We start from the raw sequence: 23,617 nt of genomic DNA on the forward strand, positions 1-23,617 counted from the left end.
GAGATGCTATGCTAACAGTCAGTAATAATTATTCTGTAAATGTTATTGTTTGTTGTTATGCTGGCTAATATTGTCTTAATGATATGACAGCCCCTCAACTATCTGTAACTGTGTTGCCTTATATTTAGATTGTAAGCAAATAGGGGCAGGCCTCTGTGGTCTAGTGGCACTCCTAGCAAAATGAGGTTTAGAATAAGGTGCTGAATTGCTATCCCAGGTCAAAATTTTAAATGTAATAAATGATCCATCAGATCATTTGAGGATATGCCAGGGGAAGCAGTATGTTTTAGTCCCATGCCTAGGCTAGTTGCTCTCAGCAGCAATCCAAAGTCTAATTTCTTTCTGCCTGCAATAGCACTTTTGACACCGGCAGACACAGGGCCTCAGATTCCCAGCAATAAGAGCTACATGCATATTAGTGACTTTTTGGACACATTATGTCGCTTTTTATGGAAAATGCAATAAAGCAGATATCTGTTATATTTGGTTCGGTTTATGCAGTATTTATACTTTGTGTGAGTGTTTTTCTGTATAAGGTGCCCCATTAATTTAAACAGAACATTTTTTGTCATTACCTCTGTTATTAAGGAATGGCGCTGAGGATGTAACCCAGATGAAATACTTAGTTTCCTGTATAATAATACAGGAGAAATGACACAGAAACATATATCAAAGTGCAGACATGCTATCTTCTTAATGATTTTTATGACCAAAATAACTTTTTTTTTTTTAAGATTTCAGTTCACAGAAATGTATACTTCTAGTTATCTTCTCTTAAAATGTTATTTTTTACCAATACGGTAGTCCAGTGTCATTTTTTTCAGCTCCCTGGATCTTGGTTTACTTGTGAGGAGAGTTGCCAAGAAGGCCAGTGGTATCCTGGGGTGCATTAAGTATAGGGTGTCCAGCAGGTTGAGGGACATTCTCCTCCCCCTCTATTCTGCCCTAGTGAAGCCCCATCTGGAGTCCTGCGTCCAGTTCTGGGCTCCCCAGTTCAACAAACATGAGGAACCACTGGAGAGAGTCCAGCAGAGGGCTATGTAGATGATTAGGGGACTGGAGAATCTCTCCTACGAGGAAAGGCTGAGGGAGCTTGGCTTGTTTAGCCTGAAGAAGAGAAGGCTGAGAGGGGACCTTCTACATGCCTATAAATATCTTAAGGGTGAGTGTCAAAGGTAAGAGGCTAAGTTCTTTCCAGTGGTGCCCAGTGACAGGACAAGGGGCAACGGGCACAAACTGAAGCATAGGAAGTTCCATCTTAACATGAGGAAGAACTTCTTCCCTCTGAGGGTGACAGAGCCCTGGAACAGGCTGCCCAGGGAGGTTGTGGATTGTCCTTCTCTGGAAATATTCAAAACCCGCCTGGACAAGGTTCTGTGCAGCCTGCTCTAGGTGATTGTGCTTTGGCAGGGGGGATTGGACTAGATGACCCACAGAGGTCCCTTCCAATCCCTAACATTCTGCGATTCTGTGATTCTGTGATCTGAAGTATGTGGTGTGCAAAATGTATTTCTTTGACAAACTTCAGTGAAATATCTCATTAAGCAAAAATCTTATTTTTTCAACCTTGAAATTTTTAATATAATTTAAGTTAAATTCTTGCAGAATTAAACCAAAAAATGCCTGTTCAAGGCTTATCTACTCGATATTTAGGTCCTTTCTCTTACATTCTGTAGGAAACAAAGAAATACTGGAGGTTTGCTCAGCTACATAGAATTTTGTAACAAATGCCTCCTGCAATCTGTTTTACGTGTCTTCTGATACTGTTTGAAGTAGCAGAAAGTCTATGTGCATAGAAAAATGCACAGACTGGCACAGTGGAAAGCAGAGTTATCTGTATTATGTGCTGGAAACATCACATAGAATGGAGCTTTATGTCATTTAATGTGCATGGGTTTAAGGCACTTTCTTGGCTCCAGCTGGCTAGGACAAATGTCCTCTTTCAAAGTCCCCATACCTAAGAAACCCCAAGGGGGTTAGATGGGACAGCAAAGAAAGTCAGATGCAATATATGACCTTGTTTCTAGTAAAAATGTTGTGGACCGAAAATCAATGTAGTTTCTGCAGCGTTACTTCATGTACAAACTTCAGATAATTTGTTAGCTGGAAAAAAAAAGTTAAGTAATAAGGGTGATTGCTGATGATACTGGGACAAAGTGCTGCTTCACAAACATTGCCAGTCAACTGAAAATTTCAAAATCCAAGCTCTTTAATTTTCACCTGAGTTGTAATGTCATCTTAAAACATAAACTTTTAGCGTTACACCTTTGACACACAATAGTGTGTCAGAAGTAAACATATCAGTTCCAATACTGAAGAACAGCATGCATTTTGAAAAGAAAGTTAAACTTTTTTGCACAATAAAGAGAAAATACTACAAGCCACAAATGATAAAGAAGTGTTCAAGGAGCAAAAAGACTCCATTTTCTGATGGTCTAATGAGATCTAAGAAATTCTTTAGATGTCTATTTTCGGTTTAGGACAACAATCCTGATTATTTGCCAACAAGTGATGATTTAAATGGAAATCTAGTAGTTTTTCTACATATTCTCAAGACAGAAAAGAGATGTAAAGCTAGGTTTGTGTAGGTGTAGGCTAAAGTTATCAAAATGAACCTATTTCTAGAATTATAAAATCCAGGAGCAATTAAAAAGATAGACCATAAATGGTATCTTAATTTGATTTAAACTTTTAACACTGTTGTAATGCCTAGGTTTAGGTTACCACAGAAGAAGAAACAAAATAAATTTACTTATCATTAACATCTTTATAGACTTCTACAAAAGTAACTGTGCTCTCAGAAGAATAAACACTAGTAGCAGAGCTTGCCTAAATGGCCATTGTTGTTACAGCTGTTCACAGTCTGACAGTTACAATCTTTCTCAAAAATATTTTCTCTTCTGCAGCTTGCTCAATAGATTCTGTAAAGTATGATTTTAAAAAATTACTTCAGCATTTTGGCTGGGCAAATAATCATTCTTCTCTTCCATCTCCAGCTAGTGATTATAGTTAGAGCATTTACTGTATGTATTGAAGCATGCTTAAGTGATTTTTATGAGATCAGCCCTTCCACGCACATTTCTGTGCCAGTTTAATGCTGGTACCAGAGAGTTCTCCAACCAATTGCTATTGTGACTGGTGTACAGGTTGGCTGAGTTCAAATGGACCACAGGACATAGGACAAGAATGTTGCTGTAAGTGGCTCCACTAAACATAATTTTGAAGTTGCGCTATCCATGTTAAATCAGCTGTATTGTCATTCACCAGAGAGTGGGATCAGATCTAGGATACCTGACAATCACAATCCATCTCCAGATGGAAGGTCTAGAGGCATTTCCTAAGATATATATAAATTAGGTGGAAAGTGTTAGATGAACATGGGCCTTATTCTCTTATTTCCCATGTTTCAGGTTAAAGCGTCTCTCAGGAGTGCAGAACAGCAGTCTTGTCACTGATCTTCCTGTACTTTGAATTCATTGCAAATGACAGTATTGCAGGAGCTGTAAATTCATTCATAAGATCGCTTTCAATCAGTAGAATAATAAAGTACCCTGGAAAAAGTGTATATCCTGCCAAGTTTATTCCTGTGTTTTTACTCTGTCTGAACAGATCAAGAATAATGTCATCACACAGTTTTCAGAGAACCACAGAAGGTGCAGGTGTCCTCTGGAGGTCATCTGGTCCAAACTCCTTGCCAGCTTTCCAACAGTAGATCAGCTCAGCTGTGGCTTCACCCTTCCAAGTCTTGAAAATCTCCAAGATAGACATTCTTTGCCTCTGCACCTGGTACTACGCTACTAATAAAGAAGCTTTTAACCATGTCCTATCTTGACATTGCTACGTACTGTTTGTGGCCATTGCTACCCGCATGCTGAGCTGGGAAAGAAAGCTGTCATGGGCATGCTCTGTGGTGGATGAATTTTCAATACTCTTTGCGCTCTGCACTGTCAATTGAGAAGCTCTAAGCTAGGTCAGGAGGGATACTCTGCTGAACAGAAATTCAAGTTTCAGCATCCAAAATAGGTGGATTATCATTCATCGAAAATGAATATAAGGTCTAGAGAAGCTCGGCAGGAAAATAGACTGATTGGTTAGCTTTGGATTTCCTTACAATGTGTCGTATTGGCACCAGTGATATTTCTGGAGTGTAATGTAAAGATCAGAGAGGAATATGATTTTCTTTCTAACTGAAGAACACATCATGAATTTTCCCAAAACCCTATTTTCATATCTTTAATGCACCAGTTCTTGAGCTGGGAGGGAGAGTGCAAAGTACATATACAAAGTGGATACATGCCTGGAACTTTGTGGGAGTCAGTGACGCGATTACAACTTTGCACGGTTCGATTTAGATTTGATATTCCTGGGGATCAGTTTGAAGTGTCTTGTAGGACACCTGCGTTGTGTTTTGTAGGACTTATGTGCTTAATACATTCTTAGAATCAACGGGAGACAGGATGCGCTTGTTCATAATTGCCATATGCTTATTTTATGGGGTAAGATTTAGTTCTGCTGGTATAACAAAGCCATACTAACTTTGAAAAAAAGATTTGCATTTTTTTATAAGTATATGCAAAAATGTAAGCACACACATGTGCATGTACAGTCAGTAATTGTAATTAACCAAACTTCATTTTCCAGATCTATTTTATATATTTGATGTTTACATAAGAAATAAATATATACCTATTTGTAGTATGTTTCTTTGTCTGCAGTTCTGACCTTCTATCTGTCTGTCATTTCACTGTAACATTCTGTCATTTGCAAAGTTTAACTGGTAATAATTCTGTCTTTTTAGTTCTTCCCTGTGGTAAATCTGTAACATAAATGCCCTTTAATCTAAAAATTACTTGTGAAGTTTAGGTGAGAAACCACATTAACTTGATTTTATAGATCTGTTTTTGACTATGTCCAGGACTTAGTATTCTTCTAAATGGAGTGTGATGCTCAGTAAGTGTGTGTTTATTATGTAGTTGACTATTACCTTGGCAGCTAAGGAAGCTCTCCCTTTTGTCCCTTTAAGAGAGCTAGAGCAACACCAGAAACACTTCTCACTCCATTAAATCTAGATATGGCTTAACGGTTTTTAAAGCCATGCCCCTAGTAATAGTAATAATATTGGAGTGCATTTTATACCTTGTTGCTAGTCAACTGTAGAATGAACCGGCTGCTGTTAGCTCTATGTACAGTTACATTACTTAATTTGCACGTACTTTTAGTTTTTAGATAAATTCATTGACCAAATTAAATAATTTGTAGTAAATAAAGTCAGGAGCACACAAACCAGATCAGCTCACTGGCAATAATGTGATTTGGGGATATCTTTTTCTTGATTTCGTCCTTGCTAAAGGAACAGAAAGAAAGCATATTGTACTTGCTGAAACTATAGCAAGTTACCAAAGGATCATAATAGTAGGAAAAGAGCCCTGTATTAAATTATTTTCTGATTAAAACAAACAAACAAAAAAACCACCAAGAATAGCCATATTAGCTATTCTTCAGTTTTTAAAGAGAAAAAACTCTCACTTTTTTCTGCTGATTATTCTGCTATTCATCAATGCTGATCTTACAAAATTACAGAGTAAACACTATTAGAAAAATAGATTTATTTAGTATTATTTCATCAAATCAGGTGTTTATTTTGTTTTGAAGTTGAAGAATGCCAAACCAGTGTATGTATTATATATGAAACTACTGCATCATATTCACAGGACTCAAAAAAAATGTGCTTTGAACCCCATGGATAAAGAGGAAATAATAAATGCATCCTGCTTAGGACAAATGCCCTCCAGAAGGGTATTGCAGGCATATTGCAAGGACTGCTACCTCATACAGGTTTCTCAGAATAACTTCAAAAGTCTTGTTTAGCAATCTCCAGGTGACTGAACAAAATTAACTCTTGATCTATTTTCACCCCCTTTGCAGATGGTTTGACTTGTTTGCATAAATTAAATCATTCTGCAAGACCTGTAAGCTTGAGACACAGGATACAGCATTAAGAAGATTATTCTTGTGGTATTATACATGCCTAGCTTTACTTCAGAAGAGTTCTAGGACCTTGATTCAAGGGCAAGAACTGTCTTGTACAGTTAAAGAAATGATTGCTGAAAGTAATGGAGGAGGAGGGGTCCTGATTGGACACTGAAAAATTGACTTGTTAAATTAAACTTATGTGGAGGTGATTCCTCCAGCTAAGAAGTTCTGTACGAGGATTGCCATGAAAAAACTAATATGCAATTACTTGTTTTTGTTGAGTTGCTCATTTAACTGAACTAAATCTCTCTTTGGAAACTATGTTTTTAAAATCTTGGTACAGTCATTACTATGTGCATATTTGTGGTGTTACTCACTACTTAAAATACTGCTTTGTCCGTAGATATTTTATCTAGTGCTTCATTAATATCTCCAAATATCTCTGTATGTTACAGAGATTAGTCCAAAGAAGCCCGCTACATGTGTGGTGATTTTATGTGCTCCTTCAGTTGCAGTGCTTTGTGTAGAGGAGTGGAGGTGGTTGTTTTCCCTTGTTTCTAATAGTGCTATAGAATTAACAATTAAAATGGGATAGTCTACTCACAAGTACAAATTATGCTGCAAGAAAATGTTTTCACAGAATCACAGAATCACAGAATGGTAGGGGTTGGAAGGGACCTCTGTGGGTCATCTAGTCCAACCCCCCCGCCGAAGCAGGGTCACCTACAGCAGGCTGTAGAGGACCTTGTCCAGGCGGGTCTTGAATATCTCCAGAGAAGGAAACTCCACAACCTCCCTGGGCAGCCTGTTCCAGTGCTCCGTCACCCTCAGAGGGAAGAAGTTCTTCCTCATGTTGAGATGGAAATTCCTGTGCTTCAGTTTGTGCCCATTGCCCCTTGTCCTGCTGCTGGGCACCACTGAACAGAGTGGCCCCATCTTCCTGATAACCACACTTCAGATATTTTTAGGCATTTAGAAGGTCCCTTCTCAGCCTTCTCCTCTTCAGGCTAAACAAGCCCAGCTCCCTCAGCCTTTCCTCGTAGCAGAGATGCTCCAGTCCCCTCACCATCCTTGTAGCCCTCCTCTGGACTCTCTCCAGCAGCTCCTTGTCTTTCTTGAACTGGGGAGCCCAGAACTGGACACAGTACTCCAGATGCGGCCTCACTAGGGCACAGTAGAGGGGGAGATGAACGTCCCTTGACCTGCTGGCCACACTCTTCTTAATGCACCCCAGGATACCACTGGCCTTCCTGGCAGCCAGGGTACACTGCTGGCTCATGGTCAACTTGTCATCCATCAGGACACCCAGGTCCCTCTCCACAGAGCTGCTCTCCAGCAGGTCCGCCCCAAGCCTGTACTGGTGCATTGGGTTGTTCCTCCCCAGGTGCAGGACCCTGCACTTGCCCTTGTTGAACTTCATCAGGTTCCTCTCTGCCCAACTTTCCAGCCTGTCCAGGTCTCGCTGAACGGCAGCACAGCCTTCTGGTGTATCCACCACTCCTCCTAGTTTTGTGTCATCAGCATATAGTATATAATTTCCCTGCCTTTGTACAGGATATGTGGAACATTGCTGTAAAAATGGGGTCCAAGTACCCTGACATTTATCCTGCCAGACTTTGGAGCCCCTAGTCATCAAGAAACATCATAGTGATTAGAAAAAATACAAAAAATACAAAAAACAAAAAGTAAAAAAAAGTATTTATGTTGCTGCATATTACAATGTGGCTGTTAGAACAAACTTGTTTGATGGTAAGATTTAATGATTTATTTTTTATGCATAATTTAAGAGTCTGACTATTTGTAAACTATCTCAGAAAAAAACTCAACCCAAACTCTCAGGAAAACCCTAGCTCTTGCTCTTCTCATCCTTCTGAAATTTTTGCTTGTTTATTTGCTGAGAAGTACAACTTGCATGCTACTTTCCACTGACAACAGCATAAAAAAAACCCAAACCAAAATTATAGCCAAATTAAGCTCCTATAATAATCCAAGTGACTCATGGATGTAAATTCCCGGGTTTTGCCTGTTTTGCATCAGTACAGGCTTGGGGCTGTCTTGCTGGAGAGCAGCTCTGTGGAGAGGTGTGGAGTCCTGGCTGGACGAGAGGGGACATAGTTTGGTGTTGTTGAGCAAGCCAGGCTTGGTAACGGAGACAGACCTTGAAAGTAGCGAACATGGAACACTGCTACAGAAGTAGAGTGGCGAACACGGAACGCTGGAGCGGGGGGACTACCACGTTGTTTCTTCCTGCCTTAGCCGATTCCGGCCACGTCGCTGCTTCCTGCCTTATCGTTGCTTCCGCATCGAGATGCAGCTCTGCACCAATCACAGCGAGTTGTAGCTATTTTGACTATATATGGTTAAGATAACTAACCAATCAGAGGCTGTAATTGCTTTGCTATATAAACCTTGTTTTGCTGACTAATAAAGCAGAACGATCTTACTCATATTTGGAGCGTATCGTTACTGCCGTTTTCCGAGTTCCCACTCCAACAGAGAGGGACCTGGGTGTCCTGGTGGACGACAGATTGACTGTGAGTCAGCAGTGTGCCCTGGCTGCCAAGAAAGCTAACGGGATTCTGGGATGTATTAGGAGGAGTGTGGCTAGCAGGTCGAGGGAGGTTCTCCTTCCCCTCTACACTGCCCTAGTGAGGCCTCATCTGGAGTACTGTGTCCAGTTCTGGGCTCCCCACTTCAAGAAAGTTGAGGAGCTGCTGGAGAGAGTCCAGAGGAGGGCTACAAGGATGGTGAGGGGACAGGAACATCTCCCCTAAGAGGAAAGGCTGAGGGAGCTTGGCTTGTTTAGCCTGAAGAAGAGAAGGCTGAGAGGGGAACTAATAAATGCTTACAAATATCTCAAAGGTGGGTGTCAGGAGGACGGGGCCAAACTCTTTTCAGTGGTGCCCAGCGGCAGGACAAGGGGCAATGGACACAAACTGAGGCACAGGAAATTCCGTGTGAACATGAGGAAGAACTTCTTCCCTCTGAGGGTGACGGAGCACTGGAACAGGCTGCCCAGGGAGGTTGTGGAATCTCCTTCTCTGGAGATATTCAAGACCCGCCTGGACAAGGTTCTGTGCAGCCTGTTCTAGGTGACCCTGCTTTGGCAGGAGGGTTGGACTAGATGACTCACAGAGGTCCCTTCCAACACCTACCATTCTGTGATTCTGTGATTCTGTGAAAACTCTTCACGTTAACTTTTCTGTCTGCTCTCTGTTGGAGCAAGTTGATGGTTACTGCTGCTATTTTAAAAAATGTTAGAAGATTTTTGAGTATTGCTTTGAAACTGCAAGAATTTAAGAAAATTGAATATTCCATGTTTAACAAACGAATCTTTAAAACACATATATGGATACCAGTGCCATGCCTTTGTTAGATCCCTGAAGCCTTCTGTCTGGAGGTGCAGTTAACATGTTGTTATCTACTGCTGTTTGCTGGTATAGTGTTCTTTTTAACTGTATTTTCTGCTCTGACTTCATGGGTTTTTTTCAGTGTTAGTAATTTATGAGCCATTATAGATGTTGTTTGATGTAGATGCAGCACAGAACTGTGTAACTACTGCTGTAAAATACAAGTTTGGCAATGTCAATCAAATTGTGCTTTCTGAATACTAATGTGAGTTGTAATGATATCTGTGAGAAGTTGTTGAACTCATTACCCCTGTGAATGCTGAATAACCCTATAACTAAGATTCAGCTAATAGTGCTGAAAATCAGTACTGTGATTCTCATCAGCTGTCAAGAAATAGGCTGTGACTGTGTAGGTTATGGACCTCTGATGAAAAAGCTGTTGTCTTGATCCTGACAATTGTCTGAACTGGGAATTATCAGACCATTTTCTCAATAATACTGAGCAGCAGCTCATAAAAAAAAAGACCTTTTTCTACCAATAAATAGTTTTTAATAAGACACTGTCTCAAGTCCAGGGTGATATTTTGATAGAGGAAAGAGTGGAACAGAAGAGTGGAAGTGGACAATCACCTTGCAAGGAAGACCCTTTCTGCATCTGTTTCCTGGCAGAAGCAGTAACTTGCACCTACAGAAATCAGTTCCCAAATAACCATCTGCTAGTCTAGACTTGCTCTATTTCTTTTCCACCAACTTTGCTGAAAAACTCAAATGCATCCATATACAGGTTATACAGTTCAGTGAGCAATAGTTAGAGCTGTTAAGGTTAAATCTGATACCATAGGGACTGCTGTCTTTTTCCTCTGTTCTGTGTGCACTTCTCTGCCATCTCATTGGTGACATTACCATTTTATTCTTTAAAATCCTTTACTTTCCTATATTCGATGTGTCATAGGCAGCAGGTGGCTTGTCCCCCCCCCCCCAAAAAAAAGGAAGTTAATTGGAACATATTCATAACTAATGTGTCAGGTTTTTAAATATAAGCCTGAGGGAGGCAAATATCCATAGGTTTCAATCAGGAAGAAAAACTTTTCACTTTCTTAATGTTTATATTATGACACACTGTTAAGAAATGTCTAAACAGATTCAGATTAAAACCTGCTTGTGCCACTCCAGTCCCATCTATGCAAAAATTACTAGCAATAAAAATATTTCTTAGGAGGGAGCTCTTAATATTTCTTTTTTATGCCCTCTGTAAGTGTAGGTACTTTCATCATACTCTCTGAGAATACAATAAATAACTTTAATTTACTCTGTGTCAGCCTTTCTTCTTTTATATATTACTTCTTTAAAAATTATATCTCAAGGGACAATAAAAGGAAAAAAAACCAAACATCCTCCCAAAATACTAAGTGGTGCGCCTGAATAGGTCAAAGCCAAAGATTCCTTTTTTCTCTGTCCCACAAAAATCATAGCGTATCTCAAGCAAATGTAAAAGGCTGAGTCACTCCTTAAAACAGAGTTTCAGTAGAGGATCAGTGGGAATGGTGCCTACAGATATTCTGCCTAAATTCTGCACATTGTGCCCTCTCTAAATCAATCTCTCAGGTCAGTCCAGAGGTGATGTAGATTTCTGTCTGTATCTGTATACAGTGCCCGCTCTTCTTCAAAAGCCCAGCTGAGATATCTGCATGAGATTAGGGCAGGGCTGGGGCTGCCTGACCCACCTGGTCTTGGTCTCTTCGAAGGATGCAAAGGTCATGGTGCTGCCATACCAGATTAAAGCAGGCAAAGCATTGAGCTGTTGCTCACAGCGATGACTGTCATGAACAGCAAAGGGGTAGTTTGTAAGAAATCCTGAATACAAAAATGTGGATCAGCCTGCTCACAGGGAGGTAGAGTTTCTCATCCCTTTTGGTGAGAGGTTGAAAAGTGAGATGTGGTCCTTTGAAATTATTTTTTTCTAACTGTTCTAACGATCTCTCTATGGTCCAACCTTTTTTCTGAACCCTAAGCTTTTACATAACTTTTGTATTTGCTTCTTTTCAGCTGCAGAGAGTATATTCTTTGGCATGTAAATATATCTCTCACAACTCAAGCATATACAAAGTCATGCATCAGCTGGTCCACGAAGTGTGCATTAACTTTGGGTATGCTGAAATCATTGGCAAAGTGTTGATTTACTATTTATCGAAGCAATAATGGCTAGCAGTTTTAAACAGACCTTCAATTTCTATTGCTGAATGTGTCTTGGAAAAAAAATCTTTGCCATCTAAATTGATTTAATGTATCCTAAGCATCTTTTCTTCTGTATCCTCTGTTTCTTGTGGGGAGAAAAAAAGTGCTCAGCAATTAATTTTGCGTAATACCAATGTATATGAAATGCTTAAAGTATATTGCAGTTTTCTTGCTGAGAGGCTATCTCCTTTATAATTGCTGCAAAGGACTCCATTCTAATTGGACTTATTCCCAATAAACTTGATCCTTCTACTCAATTTATATTTTTCTACACCTTAAGTATCCTAATTATCCTTTTCTGCTAATACACGTTGTTTCTTTTCTTGTTTTATGCTGTCTATTTCATTGCATGTACTTTTCTATTACTCTTTAACAAACTATAGCACACAGTTTACCATCTGTTATATTTGTCTTAGAAAAATATTTTTTATTTACAATGTAGTAATTGCTCTAACTTTCTGCTAGGAAACTTCCATTATTTTGTGTATCTGTTTTAAACCTGAGAAAAAGTGCTCAGTTTTATACTCCCTCCCTCCATCCTTCTCCCCCTTCCTCTCTCCCTTCCTCTTCCCCTCCCTGTCTCAATTTTGTGTGTGCATGTGTAGAAATTGCCCTCCCTTTTCAGCTATTCAGCTGAACTGTGCCATCTTTGCCAAGTTTCTAACCGTCTTTACAACCTGGAATACAAAACTGAACAAGGCTAATAGGCAGAATTTTCAAATTCTTACTGTCCATCCAGTATTTGTCATGCTTTGAATGGGATTGGAAGCAGAGATACAGTGATTTTTATTTTAAGAAAACATTTCTAAGACAAAAAATGTGAATAGTAGATGTAGTTGTTTCACTCACTGCAGTCCTTTTCCCAGGGTCTCAGCTCACTGTAAGGAAAGGATATAGTCCAGAAACTGCTGAAATTTCTTTGCATATTTTTTTTAAATGAAAAGAAACATTACTTATGCAAATTAGTTAGGATAAAAAAATGAGTCTTTTGTTAGAAGTCATGGAACAAGCTTCTGCAATTGATTATGCATCTGATGATCCTTTAAACATAATTTTCATAAAATGATTCATGTTCTCTCTTAGGAGAAAATCTTTAAATATCATACTCATTAGTACATTTCTCATGATAATTTTAAACATAGATGCTTTTGTATGCTTTCAGGCTAAATACTTCGACCACATAATATAAGACTGAGCTCTGTATGTAAGCATACTGAGACCTAACTCATAGTCAGTGGTCAATGCCTGGAATACTACTCTAGAGGAGGCCTACAACCTCTCTTCTATTGCAAATTAGAGAGTTACACAACTTAACTAATCTTAGTGCCTTCTATAGTGAGAAACCATTGCATTGCCCAAGCTTTATTCAGGGCAGTTCTGTTTATAAGTGATGTGGGCAGCTGTAACCAACAGACTTGCAAGAGTGTCTGGGCACAAGACGCAGCCACAAAAAGCAGCTTGCAGGATTTAGAGTGGTTCTCAGCTTACCTGAAGATTTTAAGCAATAGAGAACGAGAAAATTGATAATTTTTGCTGCTGATAGTCTAATTCCTACTGAGAAGTAATGCTAATTTTTACTGTATTTTTGCTGCATATTCCAGGAGAGCAAGGTATGCACCCAGGTGCTAGTGAACTATATGCTAAGTCCCATGACTTTTGAGCAAAGTATAATTTATTATCCCCATTTTACAGATGGAAAGACTGAAGTGTGGAGCGCTGATATCAAGTGAATCCCTCAGCACTGCAGTCAAGAAGAGAGCCCAGACCTACTGAGTCATGTCTGTGCTTTCACCTTGACACACAGTGATGTGTTTGTCATGTTCCTGTCACTGACTTTAAAAGCAACACAGCTGTGAATATCTGGCACAGTAGAGCCGAGCTTTTCTGTGCTTCTTACTGAGCTGCTTCTTTGAAACATTACCCAGGGGCATCGAAAGATGTTCATAGATGTTGCTGAGGAACCGAACAAAAGACAAGGATATTTTAAATTTTGTTATGAGAATGTTCACAGCTGTCCAATGTTTTTGAGTCTTCCTGGGAAACATTTAAATTTGATGTGCTTCTGAGTGCTTGCCTTTATAATTATCAAACACTTTGTCATTTAAAGTTGATCAATGAAGCCATTGCTCCCTTGATCGTGGCTCTTAATAGAGATCAGGGCTATAAGACATTTCTCTCTTTACCTCTCTCTGCTGTTCATGGGGGGCATTCTCCATGGAGGCAAAGCTCTGGTAAGCAAATTGTATTCCAGCATACAAGCACTAGTGGCATGAGTCATTTTATGGGCACTTCAGTATATCAGCTGACTCCATCTGTTCAGCACGCTAATTGCAAATTCAGCCACAAACACTGTTTAGAGGCACATCATAAAAAGTTAGCTGGAAGTGATTTGTATCCATGTATACTCTACATGCGTTATTCTGCACTCCATGCAGCTGTTACATTTGATGATTGTTCCAAGCTCAAACTGGGGCAAAATAGTGATTTTCCTGAGGCTGTTTATTGTAATAAGTGCCATGCTTTGTGTAGTTATGCAAAGATATGGGATCTCCACATTTCGGGTACTGTTTGAAGGACAGAACTTAACAGGCAGATTGAATCAATATTAGCTTGAAAACATGCAAGGCCTAGATATGTCTATGTAAACTTATCTAAAGCTTGCAACTACTACTACTAATATTTTCAGGAGTAGTTTATTTATTAATCTGTAAATTTATAAATTAGATAAATTAACAAGAGTGCATTTTTCTTCATTTTAAGTATTACAGTGTTTGATGAAAACAAAGGTAAATTTACAATTTGTATACTGAGACGTAGGCACTTATGTCTGTCCAAAGCAGTCCAATGGACCATATTTGTTCCTTCCTCAAGAACTGTTTGTTTTGTTTTTTTTTTTTCTTTTTAGAGCTGCTAACTACATGGAAAACGCAGAAGCAATTCTTTTAATAGGGTTTCTAATTCACTTTCAACTCCTACCACTCCTAGATAATTTCTTTAAACAGTAGATAGGAGAATTTTTTCTCCTTCTACTCATCCCACTCAGTCAGTGGGACCTTGACTTTTTCTTTTCTTTGCTGTCATACTGAACAGCTGTAACACAAAGTATCTGATAATGCCCCTTACCTTACCGCTTCTCCTCCCCTACACATTTATGCCTGTGCCCTTTAATTCAGAGAGTAGAAAGGTGTGGGCTGGATAGATTTACCAAGCGAAGGATCTGGACATTGAATCCCACGGAGGGGGGGGGGCACACCTTTCAGTAGCCTGTGTAAAGTACCTGAACCATGTACAGCAGCTGGGTTTGTAACGCATGCCTTGCTTCTCAGTATGCCCCTGTTGCTTGGCTCTAGCAGACTCCCATTTGGCTTTTTAGACGTCCTGGATCACATTCAGGTGGATTTCGCCCTTCCTTTAGGCACTGCAGTGGCTCTGGGTACCTAATGCAAGATTGTGCTCTTGGGCACAAGTACTGAAGAGCCCAGACACAGGCAGTCTTTTTTTATTCACCAGTGGGTGTCTAAGCCAGCTCATGTTTATATATGAAAGTTCATGAGGGTAGCAATATTTCCTTTCTCATGTGTAAGTGATGTGGCATGCCCATTTTTCTTCTGATTAACACTGCACGAGGCTTTCTGATGTGACTGCCATCTCTTAGGTGAAAGTCTCTACTGCTACTTTATAAAGTATACCAGAATAGAGCTTTCTAGATGTCTCTTAAGTTTCTCAGCTTGAAGACGTTCCCAGGCCCACTGAATACTGAAATGTTTCACGTCTAAACTGAAAATGTGAACTTGAGGGGGGGAAGTTGGTACAGCCACTTCAACTTGCGCTGTTCAAAGTTACCAAGTGAGTCAATGGTTGAACTTGTGACTACCCATCCCCTGCCTCACAAGTATTTAATCAATAATGTCTCCCTTCAACGAAGCTGAAGATTTTTTAAGAGCGCTAGACTCCAGCTCGTGTTGCTTCTCCCACTTTTTTTCTGAACCCTTTCTTGTGAACATACAGCATTTTGTGACTCATTATGTGCTCTGTTGCACAACACATTACTATAAGTTCACAGTATCACCACAAAGAATTTCAATTATCAGTTTAAATGTGTGTTTACAGTATTATATGAACATTTTTTCACAAGCCAACAGGTTGGTCCATTAAATTGTCAACCAAGTGTGAGATAAACACATCTTGTTGTTCGAAATTAACCTTTGTCTTGGAAAGAATGAAGTAGTTATTTGACTCGTTCTATATGGATGAGATAAATTACCTAGCAGAAGAGTCCAAAATCTTAAAATGTATTTTCATAAGAAATGAGAAGCTTTGTCTCAGAAACCTTCAAAATTTTATCTTCTGTTTTATCTTATTTATTATTAATTGAAATAGGCTCTGTACTAACTACCAGGAGTTGGTATACAAGATGGTTTGACTTTGAACATGAGTACTTATCTGGAATTATATGCAAAATTCGAAACAGCAGAAAAATTGCTTGATGTAGAAATAAACTGAGAAATTACTTCCTGTGTCAGAAATATATGACAAGGATTAAGAGAAAGAAAAAGTATCTGAAAGAAGGAAAACTGAAATAGAGCTGGCAAATAAAAATTTAGTGTGTTAGAACTTTAGAGAAGTACCTAATGATTTTTTTTTCCATTTTCTGTACTAGCACCTATACAAGTAACATGAATTTCTGAAGAGACTGGTGTCTTCAGCAGGAGCTGCTGAGTGTCTAAGTCAACCTAGTAAGGACACATCTTGAAGTTTTCTTCCTTCAGCTTTTTGTAAATGGTAGCTGTCATCTGCCTTCACATTTGAGATTTATGGAATTCCTCTGTCCTCACAATCTCAAAAATAGCAAAGCGGGAAATGTTGAGAAGCAGCTGAAAAGGATAGTAAAAATTCTGAAAAGTTTCAGAGCAAACAAATTTTGCTTCGAGTATTCTCCAAATCATTCACCAAGTCAGTCTGCTTCCAAGGAACAGACCTCATTTTGTTTCTTTAACTTCTAAACCTTTGGCCTTGTTTTGACTGGGATAGTTAATTTTCCTCCCAGTAGCTGCAGTGTTTTGGATTTAGTACAAGAAAAATGTTGATAACACCGATGGTTTTAGATGTTACTAAGAAATCAAGGAATTTCTCTAGTCCCATATTCAGTTAATGAGCAGATGTGGAGGAGCTGGAAGGAAGCATAGCCAGGAAGACAGTCCAATCTGGCCAATGGAAATATTCCATATCATAGACATCATGCTCTGTTTTTGAATAGGGATTGACCAGGGAGCAGGGATCTGCTCTTCTCTTTTCCTTGACTTCAAATCCTCCCTCAGCCAGGAGTTCAAACTTTTCTGGGAGTTTGATCTTTTTCAATGAGTTTCATGAAATTCACGAAATTCTTGATATTCTGGGTTACACAATCTCTGCTCAAGGTTTGGCTCTGAATTGGTTACCAGGTGGTGAGAAAAATTGTGCTGTATATACTTTGTTTTTCATATTCATTATTATTTTCATTAGTAATATTAGTACTTATTGTCTTATTAAACTGTCTTTATCTCAACACACAAGTTTTACTTTTTGTCCATTTCTCCTCCTCATCCCACTGGGGAGAAAGAGGAGAGGTGAGCGAGCGGCTGTCTAGTGCTTAGTTGCCAGCTGCTAGGCTAAACAAATGACAGCCTTATATCTTACATTCCTAGGTGAATGGTGCTCAATCAAATGTCAAATAGATACTGGTTCATCCCATCTAAGTGTAAACAATTGTGTGAAATGAACTGACATTATAAACAAAGAACAATGGTCTTTAGGGACTGGAAGTGAATCTGTGCCCCAAATTTGTATGTTGTGGAAAAGTCTATGGAGTTGATCATAACAGTAACATAGTGGAAGTTCAAGCTACAACCATGGTGTGCCTGGCTATCAGGAATGTGTTCTTGTGCATATGCAGTGTGCATTGTCATCCCTTCACTGTGTGGTCCAGGTGCTTGCCAGCTATTCCCCACACAGATGAAGTAATGGACTGACTTGAGACAAGGTAACCGATTAAACTCCTGGCTGGCTTTGTGCCGGAGCTGTGACTAATTTTTACAGAAGCAATTCAGGTGGGATTTTCAGACAGGTCTGTAGATTCCCCCAGGCATCTCCTGCTGTCCGCAGGCCAATTGACAGGCATTATTTATATGCTTAAATGTGCTGATTAGCATCCTGAGTAGAGGATCTGGCTGTTGCAGAGACTTCCGCAGGCAGCTCCTGCTGTATAATTGACCAAATAGTACACAGGAAAGCTTCATGTTAATAGTCTGCAGAAACTGTTTCTGATGATGCAGAAATGCTCACATGGAACAGTCATTTGCACACAGAAGATTAGAGTATGTTTTGTTTGTAGTTTAAAGTAATCAGTAGAAATGGATCATGCAAGCACTGGAGTGGACATGCAGGAACACAGCTCAACTGGTTTGTAAAAATTTGCTGGAACCAGTAGCTCAGGAACTCTTTCCCTGTGTGACTAAGGACCCTTAAATTAGACTCACATGATTACCTGGACAGTCACTGGCCAACTTCTTGGAGATTTGAATACCTACCTGAGTATCATCCCACGCAAAAGATCCCAACAAAGCAGTGGGTTTGAGATTTTTGGTTATTTGGGGATTTTGGAAGTTTGGGGGTGAGGTGGGATGTGGTGGGTTTTTTGTTGGTTTTTTTTTTTCCAAACAGTCTGTCTGCAATTGCTTGTGAAATAGTACGTTCCCTTGACCTCCTTCCAAATTCTTGCTGGGATAAAACACAGTCATGTAACTTCTCCTTTGCCCATGCTTCGATTTCTGCAGGGAAGAAACCTGGACTGGAAGCTAGAAGTCAAGGTGCTCTTCAATGAGTATTGATGTGTAGATAACCAAGGAACAAGATGCTGAGGTGCGCTGCAGAGCATAATTGCCTCCACAGCATCAACTTTCTGTAAAGGTAGATGCAAAGTGCATGGAGAGAGGAAGATGAGACTTCTGCATAACAGCGGTGCAGATAGGCGCAGATAAATGGTGTCCTGGGTTCAGCCAGGACAGGTTTAATTTTCACCGGAAGCCAGGAAGGGACACAGCTGGGCAGTCTGACCCAATCTGGCCAAACAGAACAGGGTACTCCATCCCATGTGCCGCCATGCTGGGTTCTAGTTGGGGAGCTGGGCGGGGGGGAAGTTGGTCACAGAAGTTAAGCACGCAGGACATCATCGGGCAGTGAGAGTTGCTCTCTGCATTTCGCCGTTTTGTTTTGTGTATTCCCCTTATCTGTATCGTTGTTTTTACTGTTCCCTTTGTTTGCTGTTCTGTTAAACTGCCCTTATCCCGACCCACCAGTTTTTGCCTGTTTCTTCCATTCTCCTCACCACCCCAGCGGGGGGAGGGGCAGCAGAACGGCCGCGGGGACCCTTTTGTTGCCAGCCACAGGCAAACTGCAACAAATGGATGTACAGCTGGCTTAATAAACCCAGCACAGAATGGCGCCAACTGCTGAGGGAAATGGTAATATATTTCAGGTGGGACAGGGATGGGCAGAGAGGGTGAGATAGTGGTTCTTGTTGACAGTGTGTGGAAAAGACAAAAGAAACTTACCCATCTCCTTGAGTCAGCAAAATTTGGTTTTGCCTACTGCCAGTAGAGCATGGAACATGGGCTGGCAGTTTCTGAATCAAAGTATTTTATCCAAGTGGCCAAAAATATGTGAGCTGACCCAATGCCTTAAGGTCATCTCCCATTCTGAGGCAAATTACACTATCATCTTCCCTCCCTTGCAACCTGCAAAATGATCAGAAACATTTTCTCAAAGAAAAATGCAAACATTTTGGGTATGTTTTTATAAATTGCTTTACAATTATTAAAAATTTGAAGATTTCAAAGTGAAAAGAAGCCTGCAAAAAAACAGCAACCTAATAAGAAACTCATTCTGAGATGTGCTTTCATATTCTTAGTTTAATTTTTCAGTCCATGTTATCCTACTTGCAAATAATTCAAAATTTCAAGAAAGGAGAAAAAAAATGTCATATGACCAAAGGCAGTCAACACTGAACTGCTGAAGTCGACATTTCATGGAAAATCATAAGATGTTATTTGCATTAATAAACTACTTGGAAAAATATTTACTCATAATATATGTCCACGCAAGCCAGAATTGATTTAATAAACATATGCAAACATAAGACCTACATTTACATGGTATAGTATAGTTTGACTAGCTTTAAAATAAACACTGATTTCTAGCAGGTTTTGGAAAAGATTTATTACGAAAAACAAGAAAGAAAAATCTCTTAGAGTGATTGAATTCCTTGTAGGCAAAAGAAGAGTAGGATTTCAAGTTAAATGTACTAATGGCCAGTCTGGTCCAAATGCCATAATTGTAGTACTTGAACAAAATTTATTTATACCATGTCTCTTTTGCACTAGTCTCATGCATACTAAATATTTACAATTCAATCTACAGTTTATAGCTTCACATTGGCAGAAGCTTTTTTAAATATTTAATAAACTACTCCACTTAGCAGCTTATATATCATTTGGGAATAATGCAACAGAATTACTGGCAAGTTATACCACCTCCTAGGGTGCTTATTCATTCCAGAACAAACCTGACTGTTATTACTGTAATCATTTTTACAGTCTTATGTGACATCTGAGATCATGCTGAACCATGTTATTCACAGCCGTGAATTCCAAGGTTGACATACTTACTCTGATATACTTGTGCATGGTATGGAAAATGGCTATTTGATCTGATTCATGATTACTCTTCTTTTTCTTCATCAAACGTGGACTGTGTTTTATTAGAAGAAAAAAGACCCAGGGTTACACCTGAGCTATGTCTTTAAAAGAAGACTCAGTGATATTTCAGAGCGCAGATCCTCGAGTCTTAGCTTTGTATGCAGAACCTTGAGCTTTGCAAGATTTAGATATTATTAACTGAGCGATTACAATAATAAATTTTCACTAGAAGAAAGCAGTTGGTAAATTCTTGAGTCCCGTTAGATTGCTCACTCCTAATCATTTCTTTTCTAGGGCTACAGCAAGGACTGAAATATGCAAAGGGAAACAACACCATATGAAGTAACCTAACAGCCTAAAGGCACCTGTCCTCTTCTTTGTTGTTGGGAACAGCTGAGCTGTAAGATCGGAAAATCATCCAATTCTTGGTACTTACTAATTAACTGAGCATTTCACTACTAGTCAATAGGAAGAAAGAAAAAAAAAAAAGAAAAAAAGAAGGGGGAAAAAAGACCGCACAGAAAACTAACGTGCAAATCAGCTGCAGCCTTTAATTTGCTGGAAGTAGAAATGATAATGCTTGTGCAGTATCAGCTCTACAGTATTCTGACTGAGCTTTTGCAGCTGTGAATTGCTTTTGCCCTGAAACAAATTCAAAATGCAATGTTTGTTTTGGAAAAGGCTATATCGCTGCAGAAATCTGTGGTCTTCTGCCTGCTTGGTGGGGAGGGGCTGAGTCTGCAGATAATTTGTGCTTACCAGGCTATGAAGGAAGAAGTCTTGAAATGTAGAATAATAGTAATGAAAAACAGAATTGTAGACTTTTAAAAGTAAACAGGCTTAATTTAGCCATTCTTACACATATTGAAAGTTGTGCTTTTTTGCATGTGAAAGGTTATTTTGCTTCTGTCTCTTTTTAATAAGTCATGTTGAATATTTAATGATGTTTCTTAAAAATGTCCACATTAACTAACCATGACCCCTTATCTAGGGCAAGAAAAGAGAACATTTTTGTTAATGACCCAATGTCTGGGGAACCCTATTTTCTTTAAAGTACAGAACAAGTAAAGACATTTATAGATCCAGTGGGAGATAATAAAAAGTGCCTGATTTGCATTGAAAGTCAACAGGAGTCCTCTATGGACCTTTAAAAGTCTCCCCTTTTGTCGTATAATGGGAGTGCACATAGGTTATGTCATAAAGTTAAGTGCAGAAATAAAGGCATTTGGGAGGAAAAAAACCTGTCCTGGAATCTTCATAGGCAAATTTTGACTTAGATGAATCATTTGCTGCTTCTGTAAAATGCCCCATCAGCTGTCAACAGAGTAATTTAAGATTGCTCCATTTGTATTCTGAGAGGGTGGGTGGCATGGCTAATTGCTACTGCCTTTCCCAGCAGTTTTAGCTTCTCAGTCTGGTCTTCATGCAAAACAGAAGTTGGTACTTTTGAGGGGAGAGCTAATAACTTGGTTCTTTGGGGCTACAGGCAGTCTTTCTTTTCATGAGGCACAGTTCTCATCACCCTGTATTCCTTCCACTTCTCTTCAGGCCCTGCATGAAGAGATCCAAGCTAGAAGACTAGTTGCCCTATGGTTATCGTCTATAGGCAGTGGAAAGAGAGAAAGGCCCCTCAAGGGACAGTAGAGCCCACTGGTGAGTTGTATCGTCCTTTGTGAATGCCTGTCACTCTGGCTTGGTGGTAGAGGTGGACTCTATTGTGGCAATGGCCGTGAGGATCACCGAGTTGACTGTATGATGTGGGATGACTCTGGACCTGCAATTTGTCTTCTGGAAGACTAGAGAGAAAAGTAGGAAATAGTGACTGATTCATCTTCCTACTGAACTTTTGGCTTTTATATTTTCAAAGCCATTTTTGCAGGTAAAAGGAAGGGTTTAGTGGAAATTTACTTTAAAGGAATAATATTGCAAATCTGCTTCTTGCTAGGAAGCATTGATTAAAACTAATGTTTTATTCAGCAGAAAAACAATGGAAAAATTACTATCCTTCTCTATATTTTTTCTCGTAGAATACATGCTTTTTTTTCTGTTTATCCATTATGAAGATTTTTTAACTCATTGTGTTAATGCTTTTGAAGGTAGCTAGATGCAAATTGTTGTAAATTCCCTTTCCTTGCAATCACTTTCTTAAAAAATCTCATTCTCTCCTATTGCTAACTTTTAAGATGGAAGGTAACTTATTGGGAAAGTTCAGTGGGATTTCTAAATGCTGTGAAACTTTTGGAAGGTATCCATACCCTATAAAAAGATCACAAGCACAAGTATCGTCAAGAGTATTTGGACTACCTCGTAAGAACTTGTTGATGAAGGGCAGCAAGAAACATACATAAAATAATTGAGGAATTTTTCTTCATCTTTATGATCCTGGCAAGGTCTATAAATCCATTAATGTACAAATTCAACAGCCTTTTTTGGCTACAGTGCATTTAATGGTAATTTAGCAGGGCAGAATCCTTCCTTTAAGAGATACATAACAGGTTTCCAGTTTTTTTTCCTGTCCAGAGAACAGATGTTTTCAGGCAGGAACAGAATGTTTAGTTTCATAAGAGACCCGTACAATAACTAAGCTGTTTCAAAGAAGTAATTCTTAGCCAAACTGACCGTGTATCTCTTGTCTTGGCAATGAGACATTTGGGGGTATGGTTTCAAAAACATCTTTAAAAAAAATCATTAGAAGGACATGCTTTCCATTTTGTCAGGACAATTGCTCCCTCTCTAATAGTCCATTTTCAATCAGTTATGGGTCCACTTTTCTCACCAAAAGGGATTGGTTGAAAACTTTATGAAAGCAGTTTCCTCTAAATGAGAAGAGAATTTACAGGGGAATGGGCAAATATTTATTAATGTTTTGTGAGCATGAAATTTCAAAGACAGATCTCACAATTCTTTTCTGCCTATATTCAAGTGATTGACCTCATCCCATTACACAAACATATATACTTGTATGACCTCTATATATGCTAACACATATGTATAGGATATATGTTGTCCAGATATTCCATACATACCACATTTGCACCGCTCTACAGGGTTTAGAATCAGGGTTATACTTAGCACTTTAATGCTTTGTGTTCGAAGGAGTTAAAAAATTATTATGGTACTTAGTTTTCATTTTCATTCCATAAGTTGGCTCACACTCAACTGGTCCTGATACTAGCCAGCATCCATGGAATTTAACATTCCTTTTAACAAGACCTGTTTGAATTTTCAGGATTTTCTTCTCTATCCCTTTCCCCACCCTTTTCTGTTCCTTTGAAGAGAACATGGATATAATGATGTACACAACTTGAATGATGCAAAGTTGCAAAG

This window comes from Opisthocomus hoazin, chromosome 3 (genome assembly GCF_030867145.1).
Source record: "Opisthocomus hoazin isolate bOpiHoa1 chromosome 3, bOpiHoa1.hap1, whole genome shotgun sequence".
Taxonomy (NCBI): Eukaryota; Metazoa; Chordata; class Aves; order Opisthocomiformes; family Opisthocomidae; genus Opisthocomus; species Opisthocomus hoazin.